Source organism: Halichoerus grypus, chromosome 5 (assembly GCF_964656455.1).
Source record: "Halichoerus grypus chromosome 5, mHalGry1.hap1.1, whole genome shotgun sequence".
In the NCBI taxonomy this organism is placed as follows: domain Eukaryota; kingdom Metazoa; phylum Chordata; class Mammalia; order Carnivora; family Phocidae; genus Halichoerus; species Halichoerus grypus.
This window is the reverse complement of record NC_135716.1, coordinates 99,923,670-99,942,866: the sequence shown is the minus strand read 5'-3', so window position 1 is coordinate 99,942,866 and position 19,197 is coordinate 99,923,670. Positions and strand designations below refer to the sequence as shown.

General features: G+C 37.9%; 1 long non-coding RNA gene across 1 annotated transcript in view; it reads left to right on the top strand.

Annotated features, from left to right (window-relative positions):
* The first annotated feature begins 3,979 nt into the window (after nucleotides 1–3,979).
* LOC118533969 (uncharacterized) overlaps nucleotides 3,980–19,197 on the top strand; it is a 105,962-nt gene continuing 90,744 nt past the window's right edge. The window contains exon 1 of the long non-coding RNA XR_004916442.2: nucleotides 3,980–4,083. This is a non-coding gene — a long non-coding RNA (uncharacterized LOC118533969). The remainder of the gene's footprint in view (nucleotides 4,084–19,197) is intronic.

The window sequence follows — 19,197 nt, the reverse complement described above, 5'->3', positions numbered from 1 at the left end:
CCATTGTCCCTACCGTGGCTTCATAAAGAAGTCAACCAGTTTAAATTTATGACTCATGTAGCCTTCTGGGCCACTTCATTAAGCTCTGTTATACTACTGCCATGCAAGAGATGGATCCCACTGGAACTTTGGACATGAAAGGAATGAAAAGTCGGTTGAAATAATTCAAAGACAATAGACATAGGAGGAGGACGGAAAGATATAAAAGCCATCAGCTCTAGTTTTCTCTAGATGTGTGTGCAACATTTGATTTGGAAACTATGAATCGGATTGAGTTCTTTCAGCTCCTGAGTGAAGATTTTATAATCAGATGACCAATAGCATGTTTCCTCTTCTCCAAGGACCAGACCAGGGTGATTCTGAGCTGAAAGAAGGAAATAATTACCAAACATTTTTAGAATGATTTCCTCATGGGGAAGGAGTCGGGAAAGGATATGAGAGGACCACCTCTGTAAAACTTGGACTTAGCTTCCACAACTGAAGTGATAACTTTGACAGCCAGGTTGCTATTTCCAGTACATCACAACTCTCCATAAAACTCCCTGTGTAACTGTTCAAGGTAAGAGGCTGAATAAAAAACTATGATAAAAAATAAAGCTGGAAGAAGGGAAAAAACTTTCTGTACAAACACATTTTAAGTACGCTTATTAGGGTGAAGTAATTTTTACTGTAAATATTTCATGCTGAGTCAGATTTTTCCTATATATGATCTCCTACCTGGAAATAAATCAGAAAATTTTGAAGGCCGCATGAATATGTTCAAGCCACTGGCAGAAAAATATGCTAATGGTGCTTTAAGAGACTGAATAACCAACAATTTTCACAAATGCTTAATTCAGGGTGGGTGTAAAAATGCCAACTCCAACCAGTCAATTCAATCATCAGGTAAAAAAAAATCAATTACATTTATTAAAAACATTTTTAAAAAAAGTAAAATCGATTACTTTGGCATCGCGTAACCCAATGTATTAGCAGAATGATGAAATTCCCTGTTTTCCCTATGTGGTTTTACCCATGTTATGCACAAATACAAAAATATAAATATATACATCTAAACTAATACGATGAAAATCACCCAAAAGTCATATGGAAATGTGGAAACTGTGGTGGCACCAAGTTAATTAATAAATAAGGAGCATAGTTACTACTCTAGGGCACCATTATCATAAGAGAATGACATAAGATGCTAGGCACTTCCCTATTCTCTTTGAATATATATAATAGCAAAAGTAATAGCCAGTATGTATTGATTAACTCCAAGTGCACCACCTCACTTAATCTTTACAACAGACCAAGGCACAGAGACATCGGTCATTTTGCTGGAAGCCAGGAATCTAGCAATGTCGGAACATGGATTTGAACCTGTGCTGTCGGAAGTCAGAACCTGAGCTCTGAGCTTTTATTCTGCCCCTATGAGATTATTCTAGAAATAGGAAGCTAGATGTGTAAAGAATTTGCAATACATTTAACTCAAGTTCCTAACTGATTCAAGTGATGGGGCTGATTATTCAAAAATTGCACTTTTTGTCTTATCCAGGGTGTTCCTTAAAAAATTTATAAATTTAAACATACAACTTAGGTGATTAGGGTTCAAATTTTTATTGGTTGAGGATATTTATTTATTTTTTTTTAAGATTTTATTTATTTGAGAAAGGAGAGAGAGAGAGAAGGAGAACACAAGCAGGGGGAACGGCAGGCAGAGGGAGAAGCAGGCTTCCCGCCAAGCAGGGAGCCCGATGTGGGACTCGATCCCAGGACTCTGGGATCATGACCCAAGCCGAAGGCAGACGCTAAACCAACTGAGCCGCCCAGGCATCCCTGGTTGAGCATATTGAGAATGAGGCCTCCGTCCCAGACAAGTCAGGAGCCCATTTCTAATCAAATTCCAAAATGAAGATAGAAACATTTCATTTCTTTTCAGAAGTGTTCAATGAGAACACAGTGTCTTTATAGCACTGGCCTCAAACTTAACCTGTAACTGTGGTACCCACAGATCCCCTCACGCTGTGCCATGAGGAAGCAGTGTGAGAAACGGTCTTGAAAAGGAACAAACCCATCCTGCTCTCTAGTACGCAGGAATGTCATGTGATATTAAATTAATGCCAGATCAGCTTTCTTTCCACTTCTTCATTTCCTCACCTTCTCTATTGCCTTATTATCCTCCAGTCCAAGGGGGACCAGTGCACAGAGATTTTTGAGGTCTATCTGCGAAGACTAATAAAGTTGTAGAAATCAAAAATCTTAGTGTTATTCTTGATTACACCACATCTATCTCGCTTTGGTTCCTTGGGAAATCATTGAATCTCTCTGAGGCCCTTTCTTTCTTTGTAAAATGACAGTAATTATACTCACTCTGAGTTTCTGTGAAAATCAAATGAGATAATGTGTGTGAAAATGCTTTGTGGATTGTCCAAGTTGCTCTTTTTGGTGAAGAGGCTAATTTAATAACTAAACCCTTCTTAATATGATTATAAATCCAAAAGCCAAGAAAGCCTTTAAAAATGATGTATTTTGATTTCCTTGATCTTAACTACCAGTCTAAGAAAGTTGTGAATCCAAGTGATAGCCATGAAAGAGACAGATGCAGAGACCAGGGTTGGGATCCAGTATGGGGAGGACCAGGCCTGAACCAAAGGAGGAAGGTTAGCGAGGGCAGAATGTCCCATGAATGCTCAGTCAGCAGGCCTGGCTGGCATGCTGGCATGTTTCAAATAGATAGAAATGTCATTTTCAATTTTTTTAAGGGTTCTGAATTTCTGACACTTCAGATACGAATATATTTAATTATGAATTTCAAAGGTAAATTTGAATGTTTTGAGTAGGTTAGTCATTCTTACAATTTTTATCTGTTATGAATAAATATGAATGTGCTAAAAACTTCTCCTTCTACAGCAATTGTTCAAATGAGTTACTATAATTCTATAAGTACATAAACAAAATTCTCAGATACACAATCATTGCATTAACATTAAAAAATATTTAAAAATTCAGAATGTTTTATTGATGAAATTGCCAAATTTAAACAAATTTATTGTTTTATTGCCAAATTTCTACATGAGGTTTTTTTTTTGCTTCAGTGATGTGTATACCACCAAAACATACATGTGCAAAAATATGAGAAAACAGAAAACTGTAAGACTAGCTCATACACAAATTTGTCTAGCAATCATACTGAACATCCCTCTAAGAACTGTGAATAAGAAAAATCAGAAAAAGTTCTAACTTTAAAAAGGTTTAAATATGAATATTCATTTCACTCTTAACAATTAGTAAAGGTCTGGCCACGATTTTATTAGAAAGGGAAGACATAATGCCTATGACACAGATTTAAGAAAGGAACAAAATGAGGAAAATATATAGCAGTTAAACAAAGCACAGGGGAATTGGAGCTGTGATCCATATTTCATTTTCAAAAAGAGAAGACCGAATATCCTTTCAAGTTTTGTTCCCCTAGGGTCTCCAAAATAGGACACTATATTGAAATCAGCAGGTCATGCACAAGAAGATGGTTTAACTGCTAATTAACACTAGATGATATACTGAGAATTACATGCTAATTAATTCTCTGTAGGTCTAAGTGCCCTTTCTTCTGTCATTTTCAATGAACATATTAATATGAAGACTAAGGTAGCACGTCTGTCACATGAATTAGTAATCAATGAAAATTGTGTGTCAAAAATCAGACATATTAGGAATTTTTTTATGTATAGAGATGACTGAAGTGCAGAAAATTGCTTACTGGGAAAAAGCTCACAGACGTTCATATAAATGTCAGTGTGGCTATTTTGAAAAACATTACAGCGTTATCATGAGAAAAAGAAATGAAAGTGAGAAAGGCACTTAAAATCTAAAAGATCCCTTCTTGTAAACCCTTAATTTCAACAGAGTTGGACTTGTCTACTGCCAGAGCATTGTGACAGTGACCCAACTACGCCTCAGTGAGTAATTTCATAAAATCCCTTTAATAAAATCCCTTTAAGAGTGCTTCTTACAGCCGCCCCTTCTAGCCGCCTCACCTCCCGGGTAGAAGACATGGATGAGGCCGAGCTGCCTGACTGTCGGAAAAGCAAGATTTCCCCTGGGGTAAGGGACGTCTACAGTTAAGTTGGGTTTTGGGGAGTAGCCAGAGGTTGAGTAGTTTCACTGTGTATTCCTTCCAGAAAGCTCAGTATTTTTAATTGTGGTCACCATGTCTCGCTGTTTTGCTAATGCCCTCCATCAATGCCTCCTCTGTAGTCTTCTGAGGGTAGTGAGGCTCACCTGTTTAAGAATCTCCCCACCACAAATAAACATTATCAAACGGATTTTAAAACCTCTGTGGTCGATCCTGTTTTAAAAGGCCTCACTATCCGGTCTTTAGATGCGATTTGTCTACTTATTTATTTATTGCTTTCATACATTATTCTATTCGGTCTCCAACATTTAAAAAATACCTAAATATTTTACAATCATTAAAGCTGGCTGGAGAACTTTAAAAAAAATATTGTTGCAAGAGAGTTTCTAGCAAAAGGCTCCCTTTTGGTGATGTAAGGTTGAAATGTGACTGAATATAACAATTATAATTTTTCACTTGCAAAATAATTCATCTCTTGAGTAAACATTAGCTGTGCATACATTTTTTAATAAGGAGAAAATATGCATAGCTGCTCAGAAATGATAATGTGCACCCAATAATGCATATCACACAAGGGAATGTCATTGTTTTGCTCTGTATTGACAAGGTTTTTTTTTTTTTTAAAGCAATTTCATTTAGAAAGGTCAAATTAAAGCCCCACAAATGAATGTACATTCTATTTTAACTAACAGAATTGGTACATACTCAAAATCAAAGTGAATTTTCATTGGTAATATTTATAAAAATAGTCAAGGTATATAATGATAGAAGGTCTTTAAAGATTGAAAGAGCAAGGTTTGATGACTAACACTGCAATTTAATTGTTTTATGATGTTGCATAAGTTTCTAAACTTCTGTTCTTAAGGTTCCACATATGCAAAATAGACATAAAATACTTGCTATAACACAGTGGTCTTGTGAGAATTAAGTAAGAAAATGTAAGTCAATTATCTAGCATATTGCCTGGCATATAGAAGACAACAAATGTTAGAAAATAATGATTATGATAAAAATAAACCTATTTTTCTTTAATCAGTGGTCCCATATATTTAACTCCACATTAGGTTTGACCCAGGGGTAACCGATACTATTATTGAAAAGTAATAAATAAATAAATAACACTAACATGCAAAGCTAGTGCCATGAAAAGAATCACAGGTCCTGGTCAATAGCTGTGAATCTCAATCAGTGTTTAATACAGTGAATCACAGCTAAGAAATCTTAGTTTAGTCCCGGTGTGTTAATAAAAATCTCTTTACATCTTTGGTTGTTTTCCCTTCAAGAAAGGAAACGTATAGTGCTCGCTTCGGCAGCACATATACTAAGAAAGGAAATATATAGTAGTTAAATGCATAGGCATAGGTTTTTGGGGCCAAACCAAGATTTTATTTATTTATTTGTCAGAGAGAAAGAGAGAGCCCAAGCAGGGGGAGCGGCAGGCAGAGGGAGAAGCAGATTCTCTGCTGAGCAAGGAGGCCGATGCAGAACTCAATCCGAGGACCCTGGGATCATGACCAGAGCCCAAGGCAGACGCTTAACCAACTGAGCCACCCAGACATCCCCAAACTGTAGATTCTAGTCCTGGTTTTAACATTAATATCTGTACAACCCAGAGCAAATTGCCTGGTCTCTCTATAACTCAGTTTCTTTAGTGATGATAAAGGTAGTATATGCTTCATAGAATTTTTGAGGGCATTAAGTTAGTTGAGGGTATTAAACATTTAGAATAGTATCTGGCATGAAGTAAGAAGTTGATTTGTTATTATCTATAAAATAAAGGTAAGCTGGGCGCCTGGGTGGCTCAGTCGTTAAGCGTCTGCCTTCAGCTCAGGTCATGATCCCAGGGTCCTGGGATCGAGCCCCGCATCGGGCTCCCTGCTCGGCAGGAAGCCTGCTTCTCCCTCTCCCACTCCCCCTGCTTGTGTTCCCTCTCTCGCTGTGTCTCTCTCTGTCAAATAAATAAATAAAATCTTTAAAAAAATAAAAAATAAAAATAAAGGTAAGCTGTAGATATCAAAAGTTTCCTCTAGCTCTGAGCTTCTATAATCACATGATTTGAATTGCATTCTTACCCTTACCCACTAACATGAATTTTCCTGAATCTGACAGCCCTTTATCATTTTATTCCCTTCCTAAGCCTGAGCATAAGTATTGGAGACAACCGGCCTCCCTATTCCTATTTTAGCATGTATATTATAGAACTAAATATGTATATATTGTGTCTGAAAATTGCCATGATTTAGGTATAATCAACCTATTGTTTAGAGCATCAGTTCTACTACCACATAATTTAAATATACCTCTGCCAGCAAAAGAGAATAGGACAGTATTTCATTCTTCTCTCTGTGGTATTGAACGAACTAACATAGAATCAAGGGAAGGAGTGCTGGAGCTGTTTCAGGAAATTTAATTGCTCCCTAGTGTATCCAAATGCCCCTTACATTTGTTATATTCCCATGCATAGGAACTTCTCCCTAAAACTTCATTATCTTGACAAAATTTTCTTTTAGTCTTAGCAAACCCTTTCACCCTTGAAAAGGAGGCTTGTGCATTGCAGGGAATGGAGGATATCTCAGAGAAATCTGGGGACAGGTATGAAACAAAGGAGTGATGTTTGGAAGAACTTGCTAATAGCATAGTATCAGCAGTGGTGGCTATGAACTTAATAAATACATTAAGTTTTTTTCTAACAGTGATTGATGAAGTCATGCTGTTTTATACTCCATGCTAGAAGCCGTTGGCATCAAGATTCTCAGTCTGTTTGGTACTCCTTTCCATTCACTTCATCCGTTCTGATAAGACTTGTCATCTTATTTTCTTGCGATTTGTCCTCCTTGGTGGCCCATTGCTCATCTTTTGCCCAAATACATTTTGACATATGTCAGGTTATATCATTCATTATCACCACAGCAAAGGTCCCAATCCGTGCCCCTATTAAATCTTCATTAACTAGTTTACAAAAAGTAAGGCAGAAAAATAATGGAGGGTTTCACTATATCAGTCATAAATTACACAGCCACGTGTACACATGATGCTAATTATATGTCCTGTATATCCTTTCTTATACACTTCCTTATCTTACCTGCACAAAACATACACATCAACACTAAAAAATCTAAAAAGTTTTAAAGCTCACATTCATTTTTACATTTATATGTACTCTCTCCTACTAACCTAAGAGTAGAGGCAAAATTGAATTATAAACATATAAATCTATCCACAAGGGGAAAACAAGTGAGTAGAGGGAAGAAAACAGACCAGTAGATAAAGTATTTAAAGAAATGTTTATAGGTTAGAAAGCAGATGGAGGAATGGAAAATGCCTTGTCATAGAGGAGGAAACCACAGTATAATTACCTAAAGAGGAACGTAACTGCAAGAAAAGAATCAATTTGCTGGGGCGCCTGGGTGGCTCAGTCAGTTAAGTGTCTGACTTTGGCTCAGTTCATGATCTCAGGGTCCTGGGATCGAGCCCCGCATCCAGTTCACCACTCAGTAGGGAGCCTGTTGTTCCTCTCCCTGCTCATGCTCTCTCTCTAATTAGTAAAATCTTAAAAAAAAAAAAAAAATCAATTTGCAGCTAGAACCCCAGTAAGGCAAGAAATAGTCATGAAGCTCAACACAGAGAAACCTGGTCAAAAATGTACTAGAGTCAGGTGATTAATACCCACCTCTCCCTCAACCCTCAAAATATACATATGAAACACAGTGTTATGTTTCTGAAAAAAAAAAATTACACTGACAGAATTTTTGGTCTTAAGGCCACCAGGCTCAGTAGAGAGTTGAGGTGCAGGGCTGACAGTAGAATCTATAAAGACCTGGTACTGACCAGCCCCTTTCAAAGTATGTCCTCTGTCCTACATATCAGAACACCCACTTCAAGGTGTATTACCCCCAGCAGAAGATCAAAGAATTCTTATCTTGAAAAACTCAAATATTCCAATTTCAACACAAGAGATTCCCTCCAATGATCAAGTTTGCTCATCCCTGGATCATCCATGGTAACAATCAACAAGCCCCACTCATTGGAAGAAAGAATTTAGCCTCAAAATGAGAGACCAGAGGACACAATAGAGGAAAGAAACTTCGGGGAAATAGAAACAAAGTAGGGAGCAGGAAACTTAAGTGTATAATCAGTATCCTCAAAGAGAGAAGATAGTCCATCCATGAAATGAATGCAGCATGTGATTAATTTAAGGGGAACAATGAGGAAATAGGAAATGGCCCCTGAAAATTAAAAACAGGACCGCTGAAATTAAATATTACTACTACCAATCATGGCGATAGAAAGCTTGGGAGATTCATAGGACGCAGAATAAAACCAGTTTTTAAATGTTAAAAGCAAAATGAAAAGATGTTTTAAATGAAATATTTAATCAAGAGGATCCAAAATCCAACTAATAGAATAAAAAAATAGAGAAAAACAATCATACAACAAAGTTTCTCATAACTGAAGGTTTGCTCCAAACTGAAAGTCCAAATATTTATCTCCTAACACCTGGAAAAGAGGCAGATGGTATAGTGGTTATGCATATGGAGTCTAGTGCTAGACTGCCTGCATTCAACACCCATATCCACCACTTGCCATTGCCTAGTTTTGTCTTAGTGCTCAGTTTCTTCATCTGTAAAATGGGATTGACATTGATACTATCTACCTCCTGTGAGATAGGAGATCTTCTATTATGAGGATTAAATTTATTATTATTATTATTATTATTATTATTATTATTATAAAATGCATACAAAGTACATGAAGTAACATCTTAGAATAAGTAAAGAATTGATTGTTATTACAATTACCATAAAAATTTTGGAAGTGGGTGGGAAGAGTTTGCATATAAAGTATCAGGCACTGGAATGGTATCAGCTTTTATAAACAACACATTAGGAAAAAAAATTAAACCATGCTTTTATAAATTTGAGGGGAAAATATTTTTAACTTAGAATTATCCAGAAGCTGAGCTAACACTCAAATCATGAGGGGTAGAACAAAAGTGTTTGTAGAACTTCAAAATTATCATGTTTTTGTTGTTTTGTTCTGTTTTAAATACCCAGGCATTCTTTTTCAAGAAAGTCCTGGAACACAAGCTATCTCAAAACAGGGAGGTAAATGAAGAAACAGGAAGATATTGAGAGTCCAGAATCAAGAGCTCCAATAAAGGAGAGTAGTAAAAGTCATCCCAGGATAGTAGCTGTGCATCAGGTCCAGAAGGGAACCCAGTGTAGATTCATGAGTGAGTCAGATGTTTATCAGAAAGAGACTGTTAGAAAAAGAAATAGAACTGATAAGTTATTTCATGTCTTGGACCATTTGGAAAATATAGTGGAGAGGACTTTAATCCATGAATCTGAGTATTATGGAAGATCCACTATAAATAAAAAATAAGTGAATTTTAAAAAATACACAAATATTAATTGCCAAAAAAATAACATGTACAGGACAAAAAAAAACCATACTGTATATCTTGGCTCAAAAGTGAACACCATTTACAGGATGATAGTAACATAAGTACTGAGGATTTATTTAACCAAATCCCTGCTGTAACTCTCCCAAAGGGGGTAGGAAGTGGTGAGGAAAATCATTATCTCCCATAGTAGGCTGTTGCTGGCTAATGTTTAACACTGAGCTAAGAAGGCAGGAAAAAATTAGTACTTAGAAATAGAGTGCCAAATAACAGAAGAAAACACTAAACAAGTTAATATCTGTTGCTGGGTAGCATGAGAGAGGTCAGGGGGAATGGAAATGTGTTATTAACAGGTTTTATAATATAACTTGAAATTTTAAATTATGTGCTTGGAATAAATGGATACAGTGATAGATTAATTGTAAAACAGTATTTTATTAAAACCTTCTGGCTCTCTGATGTAAGTCTCCTTCATCTCTAGAACCCTCTCATCTTAGCTAAATAGTTCATATATTAGTTTTACCACCTCTATCTCTGACCAGCTTTTAGGCTTCAGATTCTCTCATAAATTCCCTTTTCTTTCATTTCGGGACCTGCCAAAGACCCTGTGGATTATAACAGCAGGTCTTTCCCATTAATGCTACTGGCAGAGATGCCCAAAATATTCCTGATTGATTGAAGCCTGGTTTGCTAGTCCCTCACTTTCGGAACACTAAATTCCTTTGCAAATTAAAAACAAACACAGCTGAACTATCTTATGTTTAATTTAGCCTAGCTCAGATTAATGGAACTTCAGGCTGTTTGGAACCCTGGGATAATTATAAGAATATACATATTAGCACCAAACTTTCTTCTTTAAATCATTGTTTTAAATACCACATTTATGAATTCTAAGATGGTAGGTTTTGGGAGTGGGTTTCTGTTTTGTGGGGAGTTGGGGGGATTGATAGTATAGAAATATAGAGTGGATAATAAGGAAAATGGATTGTTGTCACAAAGAAGCCCCTCTCTAAAAAATTACATCAGAATTGCTTACAAATTTTTGTCACAAATAATTACTAATTACCAACACATAGGTCACGGACATACGTATATAATATTATTTATTTGGTGTAGCTGAAATGACTGTCCTTGCTTTTTTTCCCCTTCCCACTGTATTTAACACATGGGAACGCTTTTCTTGGGTTCTAAAGCTACAGCTGCAACATACAGCTTATTTCATGGATATGGCAATGTTTAAGACTCTGGCTGTATAACATAATTTTCCCCATGCCTTTGCACAAAGAGAAAAACAAACACAAAACCAAAAACAGATGCCAAAGTCCCTCACCCTATTTTATCAAGCTTATAACAACATAGTCTGGGGAGCTATTACAGTCTCAAATGGCTCGTGCCTGTGTCACAGAATGCCTTTATAATATTTCTTTGGCCCTGCTTTTTGGATACACACACACACACACACACACACACACACACATTAACTCTCTTTGCTGTGGCTTTTAGGCTCTCCTGCTACAATTTATTCCAAAATATTGCCCAGTGGAAAAGTAAACACAAGTATTTCCTCAAAGATTATAGTATTCAAGGTTCTCCGTTATTTCTAGGGTGTCCATTTGTCCCTATTTGCCTGAGAAAGTCCCAGTTTATATGTTTTCCAGCAAATTTAAAAATAGCAATCAATTTCACTAACAAAATTTGCCTGGTTCAGGTTTTTAGGTGTTGCATATCTAAGGAGATAGTGGATCCCAGTCAGGTCCTTAGTTTTTAAAGGATGGAATATGTAAATATTCTAGATCCCTGCAAGAGAGACAGTCCTAACAGGAGTTAGGAAAGGTAAAAATAAACAAGCAAACGAGATGGAAGATAAGTAAACACGATTCAAATACACTTGAATCAAGTGGAGCAATAAGAAACATTAACAAATTGAATCCTGACATCTGACTTAGACAAAAGCTGTTTTCAGCCTGGTTTGAGATTGTTAGCTTGCAGCTGGAGACATCTTGTGACTGAGAACATCAGGCCTACAAACTGATGCTTTGGCTAAGCAGTCAGGAGTCTAACCTCACAGGATCTCTTATATGAGAATCGTGGTAAGAGCCAACTAACGATTCACCACTCAGACGTCTGCTTTGAGCAGAACTTGTAACCATATTGACATCACATTCTACTTCATCAACCACAAAATATGCTGTAGGAATACAGAGAAAGGGGCAGGTCACTTACTAGAATGGAAACTGGTGATAAAGAAAAGTTTTGTGAGAAAAAAACATTTTATCTAAATATTTAAAGATGAGTAGAAGTTTGCCATATCAGGGAAGAAGAAGTCAAAGGCTATTTCAGACCCATCGTAATCCAGGAGTATGGCTAGACATGCAGTACACGCCCGGACCCATCAGATGAGGCTCAGGGCCCAACCAATATCACGATCTTATTCCCACAGGCAAGATTCTGTTTGTCCTAAACACTATCATACTACACTTCAGTGGCTGGCAGAAGCTGCAAGTTATCTTCTAACATGTATTTTCCCCCCTTGTTCTTTAATTTAAAAGTAATGTGAGCACATGGTTTTCCAGTTTCAATCCCCATCCTCCCCTGTCACTAGCTGAAACCATATGACTTGATTGTGTAAATGGAAGGGTTATGTTGTTAAGTGCTTCTGGGAGGTGCTTACTACCACCGTTCCTCTCTGTACTGGGAATGTGGTCTGGAGTCATAGCAGGCAGTTTGAACCATAAGAACAGGAGCCACATCCAGGGATGGTGGAACGTTGAGCTGGGTATACCTGGAGCTAGTCTCGCAGTCCTGAATGCCCTATTCCTGTAATTATTTCAATCAAAAGAAAAATAAATACATCTCATGTTTAACTCACTGTTAGATTAGCCAAACCTAATCTTTTTTTAATTTAATTTTATTATGTTATGGTAATCACCATACATTACATCATTAGTTTTTGATGTAGTGATCCATGATTCATTGTTTGTGTATAACACCCAATGCTCCATGCAGTATGTGCCCTCTTTAATACGCATCACCGGGCTAACCCATCCCCCCACACCCCTCCCCTCTAGAACCCTCAGTTTGTTTCTCAGAGTCCATAGTCTCTCATGGTTCATCTCCCCCTCCGATTCCCCCCCTTCATTTTTCCCTTCCTACTATCTTCTTTTTTTTATTTTTTAACATAAAATGTATTACTTGTTTCAGAGGTACAGGTCTGTGATTCATCAGTCTTACACAATTCACAGCGTTCACCATAGCACATACCCTCCCCAATGTCTATCACCCAGCCACCCCATCCCTCCCACCCCCCACCACTCCAGCAACCCTCAGTTTGTTTCCTGAGATTAAGAATTCCTCCTATCAGTGAGGTCATATGATACATGTCTTTCTCTGACTGACTTATTTCGCTTAGCATAATACCCTCTAGTTCCATCCACGCCGTTGCAAATGGCAAGATTTCAGGGGGTTTTTTTGATGGCTGCATAATATTCCATTGTAATATACCACATCTTCTTTATCCATTCCTGTTAATGGACATCTCGTAGCCAAACCTAATCTTAATTGATAAACCTTCTTAAGGATTGTCATTAATTTAGGGAGATCATTGATATAAATGGCCTCACATCAGTTCCAGGTCATCTTTGAAAATTGTACCTGAAAATCAAGTCAGATTGAACTAAAAATAGTTTTAATTATGCTTTCTGTTAAATGGTTGTATTCCATAGCACATCCCTCCTCATTTTTAGGCAAGCTGAATATTCAGCTCTATTTATGATATATTTTAGGGAAAAAAAAACACTTAAAAGCCTTTGTGTTTAATGACACAGAAATAGCAATCACTTTTCAAAGATGTTGTGGGAGCATAGATTTTAAATCAAAACAACAATGCCATTTCGAGCTGGGATGGACAAGCCTCAGAAGGATTAGGATTTGGGTTCTAATTTGCAAACAGGGCTTGTGTTGGATTAGGATTTGACTCCAATTTCCCTTTATGGATTTAGGTAAAGCTTTTATTAATCACTCATCCTAAAGAGTGACTTGAGTCTGTGTGGGATGGAACAATAGATATATTTTTATTTAATAAACTCAAGCAAATGAAAACTCGGCAAGTGATGCCGGCTGTTACAGCTGAGCTTTCTGCCTCTTAGATGCCCATTGCCTTTTAAGAAACTATGTCATGTTTTCAGGAGTCTAGGATTCAATTCTCAGAATTCACTTAGAGTCAACACAATGCAAATAATGTCCATGTTGAAATAATTTGGAAGAATTTGTTTTTAGATCAAATTTTTTAATGTGTGCATATGTGTGTATATATATATATTATATTATGTTATTATGCATTACATACTATGTTATTAGGTGATATTTATATTTATGTATGTGTATATAGATATAAAACTAACATGCAAAGAATTCTAGCTAAGCAGAATTCTGTGTAATAAAATGACAGTAATCATCGAAGATAGGAATCTGTGACAATACAAATTCTCATGTAACTGCTCATTCGGATATCAGGCCATGGACAGCTGGTGCCTGAGTGCCTCACAGCCCACTTTGGCAAACAGGGGCATGCTAAGTCTTATCTTCTGTGTATGGAGAGAAGGCAAAGGTGGAGTCATGAGGTCAGAGAGGAAAAGGCTGGGTGATTCTGTCTCGGGAAGCTGGGGTTGGCAGAAGGTAGGACCTAGTTTAACCCCAAATTCTCTTACCCCGAATCTGCCTGCCTGAGAGGTGAATCCCAGCAACCATGAAGAATTCTAATGTCTGCTACTGACCAGGAACTCCCAATCAGCCCAGAACCTGGGTTCTCCCCCCAGTTTCGGCAAGGCACACAAGAAACGCTAGAAGGCACCTAATAGCCAGGAATAGAATAAAGGTTGCTCTACAGATGGAGCTCAGGAATTCGGGCAGGCCGGCTTGAGGGCCAGTCCCTGACAGTCATTTCATTAACCTCTTAATAGCGATTGACTCTTTGGACTACATTTATTGTACTTTGATGGAGTTGCACTGTATTGAGAAGAAAGGCAAACCTCTTGTGAATTACACATTGCCCATCATTTCCTGTGAGTTGTTGTAAATACATATGCCTGAGTCCACCCCCAGGAAATTCTCATTAGGGTGTCTTAATGGAAACCAGGCATCTGTATTTCAGAACTCCCCGCCCCCCCCAACCCAGTAAATCTGATGCTTATCCATATTTAGAATCACAAGTGCAAATTTTTGCTTTATGGGTAAATTTTGTCTTCTCAACAAGATGGAAAACTCCTTAAGTTTTAACACCTGCCTTTCTATTTCTCTTGGTTACTCAACTGCTGTTACTAAGACAGTGCTGAGCACGTGGCGCTACTTGAATAACGTGATGCAGTGGGACCATCTTACCGGTCCGGTCATCTATCCCTGAGGACCTCTCTGTCCTGGAATAGGGAAATGAGATAGCTGTCATTATATATAGTTATCTAGCTGTATGTCACTATGTAATTATTACTATAAAACTACAGTTACATGTTTAGTTATGACATGCACCTGTAACACTACGTATAACCTGTATATAACTACATACGGCACAAGGCACTCAGCTGTAGGAACACAACCCAAAAGAACTGGACACAATGAAGACAGTTTTCTCTCAGCCGTGGAGAAGAATGGTGGCTGAGGAGCCTTGTACCCCAAGTTGTCACTGTAGAGAAAGCAATATCTCAAGCAGTATTGAACATAGAGGTGATAAGGAATTAACAGACCACATGACATTAGTAGTAAAAGTGCTCTGCAAATGGTATGGAGTGGCCTGAAAGGAGCAGAAAGACAGCAGGATGTAGCAGCAGCTAGAGCAAGAGAGATGAAAAGGTCAGGGAAAGGTGTTGAGCAAAGGCTGGGCAGCATCCCTCCTTGGGGACTAGCGATGGGGGCTGTTAATCCTGCAGTCCTACAGGAACACTGAATAGTGACTTGCTCAGGACCACAAAACCGGTGAGGTCTAAGGCATGTCAGACTATGCACGTGAGCATAATTGGGGATTCTTAGAAGTATTGATGAAAGGTAACTCCCAAAGTGATGGGTATTTCCTATTGGCTCATGAGTGTTGTTGAGACTTGAGATAGGAAATAATGTGTGATTGTGAATGTATTCAACAGGTAAAAATTTCTGTCATATTAGTGACATACATTTTGTACAATTAGTGTTTTTTTTTTTTCCTGAGGAGCAATGTAGAATAAAAATTGTTTCCTTTTTACTTCGTTTTGTATTAAAAGGGGACCATGGGATTAAAAATAATACTCTATACACACAAAGTGACTTCATTACATGTAAACATATTTGTTCATTCAGGTATTGGGGTTTAAAATATTAGGAAACTAAATACAATATAGTGAGTCCACAGCACACTCTAGTAGCTCATTCTTTAAATTGAACAAAGGGCCCAATAAGACTCTAAATACATTTCCTTCTCTATCCTATGGGGCAGATTTTCTCTGTTGTGTTTTTCCTCCATTCAAGATAAAAAGCTAAGGCCTCTCCCACTGTTGTCAGTTTGTTTTTTTGTTTAACTTCTGAACGGATCTTTAAGTATTTGGCCCTAAATTTTTTTTTTGTTTCAGGCAAATCACATAGAGTTAAAATAACATGGTTGGGGCGCCTGGGTGGCTCAGTCGTTAAGTGTCTGCCTTCAGCTCAGGTCATGATCCTGGGGTCCTGGGATCGAGCCCCGCATCGGGCTCCCTGCTTAGCAGGAAGCCTGCTTCTCCCTCTCCCACTCCCCCTGCTTGTGTTCCCTCTCTCGCTGTCTCTCTCTCTGTCAAATAAATAAATAAATAAAATCTTAAAAAAAAAACATGGTTGTTAATTGCAAATAATCGCATCAGTGATTGTCTCTTTTTCCCTTTCCTTTCTTTTCTTATTTATTCCCACCCATACACATTTAGTAAAACCTCTGAATGGGGAGGAGGAGCTATCTTATTAGATGCTGTTATTAGAAGAAAAATGCCAATGTGGACTTTTGATTAAAAATATTTGCAGCTCTGTTTTCTTGGCCAGATTACATAATCATAGTGTACAGTTTTGTTTTGTTTTTTTTCTCCGCTTGATAGTTTCTGAACAAAGTCATTGTGGTTGCTAAGAGTATGGACTTGGGAGCCAGACCTCCTGGATTCAAACTCTGGCTTTGCCACTCAAGCTGTGTGACCTTGAACAACTTGTTTAACTTCCCTGGGCCTCAGTCTTGTCATCTCTGAAATGAAGATTTTTAATGACACTCCTCTCATGAGGCTGTCAGGGGGGTAAAACACACTAATATTTGTCAAGTGATTGTAGCCGTGCCTGAAATGAAGTGTTATATACATGTTCAATTCAAGTGTCACAGTCTTGAAAAAGGTATAGGTGTCGCAAAATCATCATAGAAAATATGTATCTTGATCTCTGCCCTCAGTTCCTGGCACAGGGCTCTTAAATTCCTTGGAATTACTTGGGTGATTAGATTGTCTTTTGTTCCAAGGAGATATTGCCTGGTGGGCTCCTGCGTAGGGGCTGAATGAGGGCAGTCCCTGGAAAGACCACACTGTGATTAGCAGCTTGCAACTTCCAGGGCACCTGGGTGGTACAATCAGTTAAGCGGCCAACTCTTGATTTCAGCTCAGGTCATGATCTCAGGGGCCTGGGATAAGCCCCACTCTGTGCTCAGTGGAGAGTCTGCTTCAGGATTCTCTCTCCCTCTCTGTCCCTGCCTTGCTCACTGTCTTTCTCAAATAAATTAAATCTTAAAAAAAAAAAAAAAAAGGAGATTGGAACTTCTAGCCCCACACCTTATTCTCCAGGAAGGGGAGAGGGGCTGGAAATTGCATTAATAATCTATCATGCCTACTGGATGAGACCTCCATAAAAATCTCAAAAGCACAAGTTTCGGGGAGTTTCTAGACTGCTGAATATGTAGAAGGGCTGCGAGGGTGGCACACTGTGGAAACCCTGCACCCCTTTCCTATGCCTTGACCTCTGCATCTCTTCCTTCTGGATGTTCATCTGAATCCTCTGTCATATCTTTTAATAATAAACCAGTAAAGATAAGTAAGTGTTTTCTTGAGCTCTGTGGGCCATTCTAGTGGATTATCAAACTCAAGGTAGAGGTCTTGAGAACCCTGATTTATAGCCAGTAGGTCCAGAAGCACAGGGGACAACCTGGGACCTGCAACTGGCATCTGAAATGGGGGGGGGGGGAGGGTCTTCTTGTAGGACGTCCTTAACCTTAACCTTATCCTGTGGGATCTGATGGTATCTCCGGGTAGACAGTGCTAGAACTGAGTTAAATTGTAGGGCACCCAGCTGGGGTCTGAGAATTGCTTGATGTGGGGGAAAAAACCCAAATATCTGGTGTTAGAAGTCTTATAAGTAGGTGAGGAAAGGAGAAGTGCAGGGAGTGGTTTATCAATACAAATGCTATATAATTTTAGATAAAATGTACTTCCCACATGCTTTTCATAACATTATTTGAAACAGTGCGTTATTCCATAGCTATAATTATTCATTTCATTCCCCAAGATTCAGAACTTCCAATAATGTGATATTATAAGCAACACTAGAATAACATGTATGTAAATAAATATTTTACATATTTGTCATACTTATCATAGGGTCAGTTTCTATATGTGAGATTTATAGTCACAGCTTACACATTCATAAGGCTTCAGATGCCACCAATAGGTTGCGGCAATTGGACTTCCCCTGGTAGTTTACAAGAGAATATCTGCTTGTACCCACTTGCTCACTAACACTGGGAATCATCTCTTCTTTTTAACTCTGAATTTTGAAATAAACTTAGAATCACATATACTTGAAAAATCAGTACAGGGCGCCTGGGTGGCTCAGATGGTTAAGCGTCTGCCTTCGGCTCAGGTCATGATCCCAGGGTCCTGGGATCGAGTCCCACATCGGGCTCTCTGCTCCTTGGGAGCCTGCTTCTCCCTCTGCCTCTCTCTCTCTCTGTCTCTCATGAATAAATAAATAAAATCTTAAAAAAAAAAAAAAAAGAAAGAAAAATCAGTACAGACAAGCTTGTGTACTCTCCACCCATAACTCTTATTAGATACATTCTTTGGCATTTTATACCAGCAGTTGAATACTAATTCTCCCTAACTTGATGCACATGTTAGCCAAGTGATAAAGAAAATATCATTTATTAAATGCACATAATTGTACTAAATGTTTCAGGTCCTAAAACTTACTCCCAAACCTCAAACTGCCCGTGAACCTGGAACACCATGTTGTTGTATAAAAGCCAGTTTTCAGACCACAGAGTGGAAATGAAAGACAATTACATGATCACCATTTGTAATGTTGTGTTCAGTTCTGGAAAGCACACCTAGAGAGGAAATATTGAAATCCTGAAGAAGGTGCATAAGGGAAGAACTATATAAGAGACAGATGAAACAGAGATGATTATAGGAGAAAAATAAGAACTAGAGGAGACAATAACTTATTCCTAACAATTATCATAAAGTGATATTGGCAGAAGGACTACAGTGCATTTGCATAGATAATTATAGCCAATATGAAAGTTATTCTAGGCATATTGTTATTTCATATATAAATAAAATGTTCATTGTTATTTTGCATAACAGAGAGAACACTCCATTGAATAGAGGTGTATAAAGAGGAATAATAAGAGCATCTAGCTCATAACAATTATGTTCATCACCTA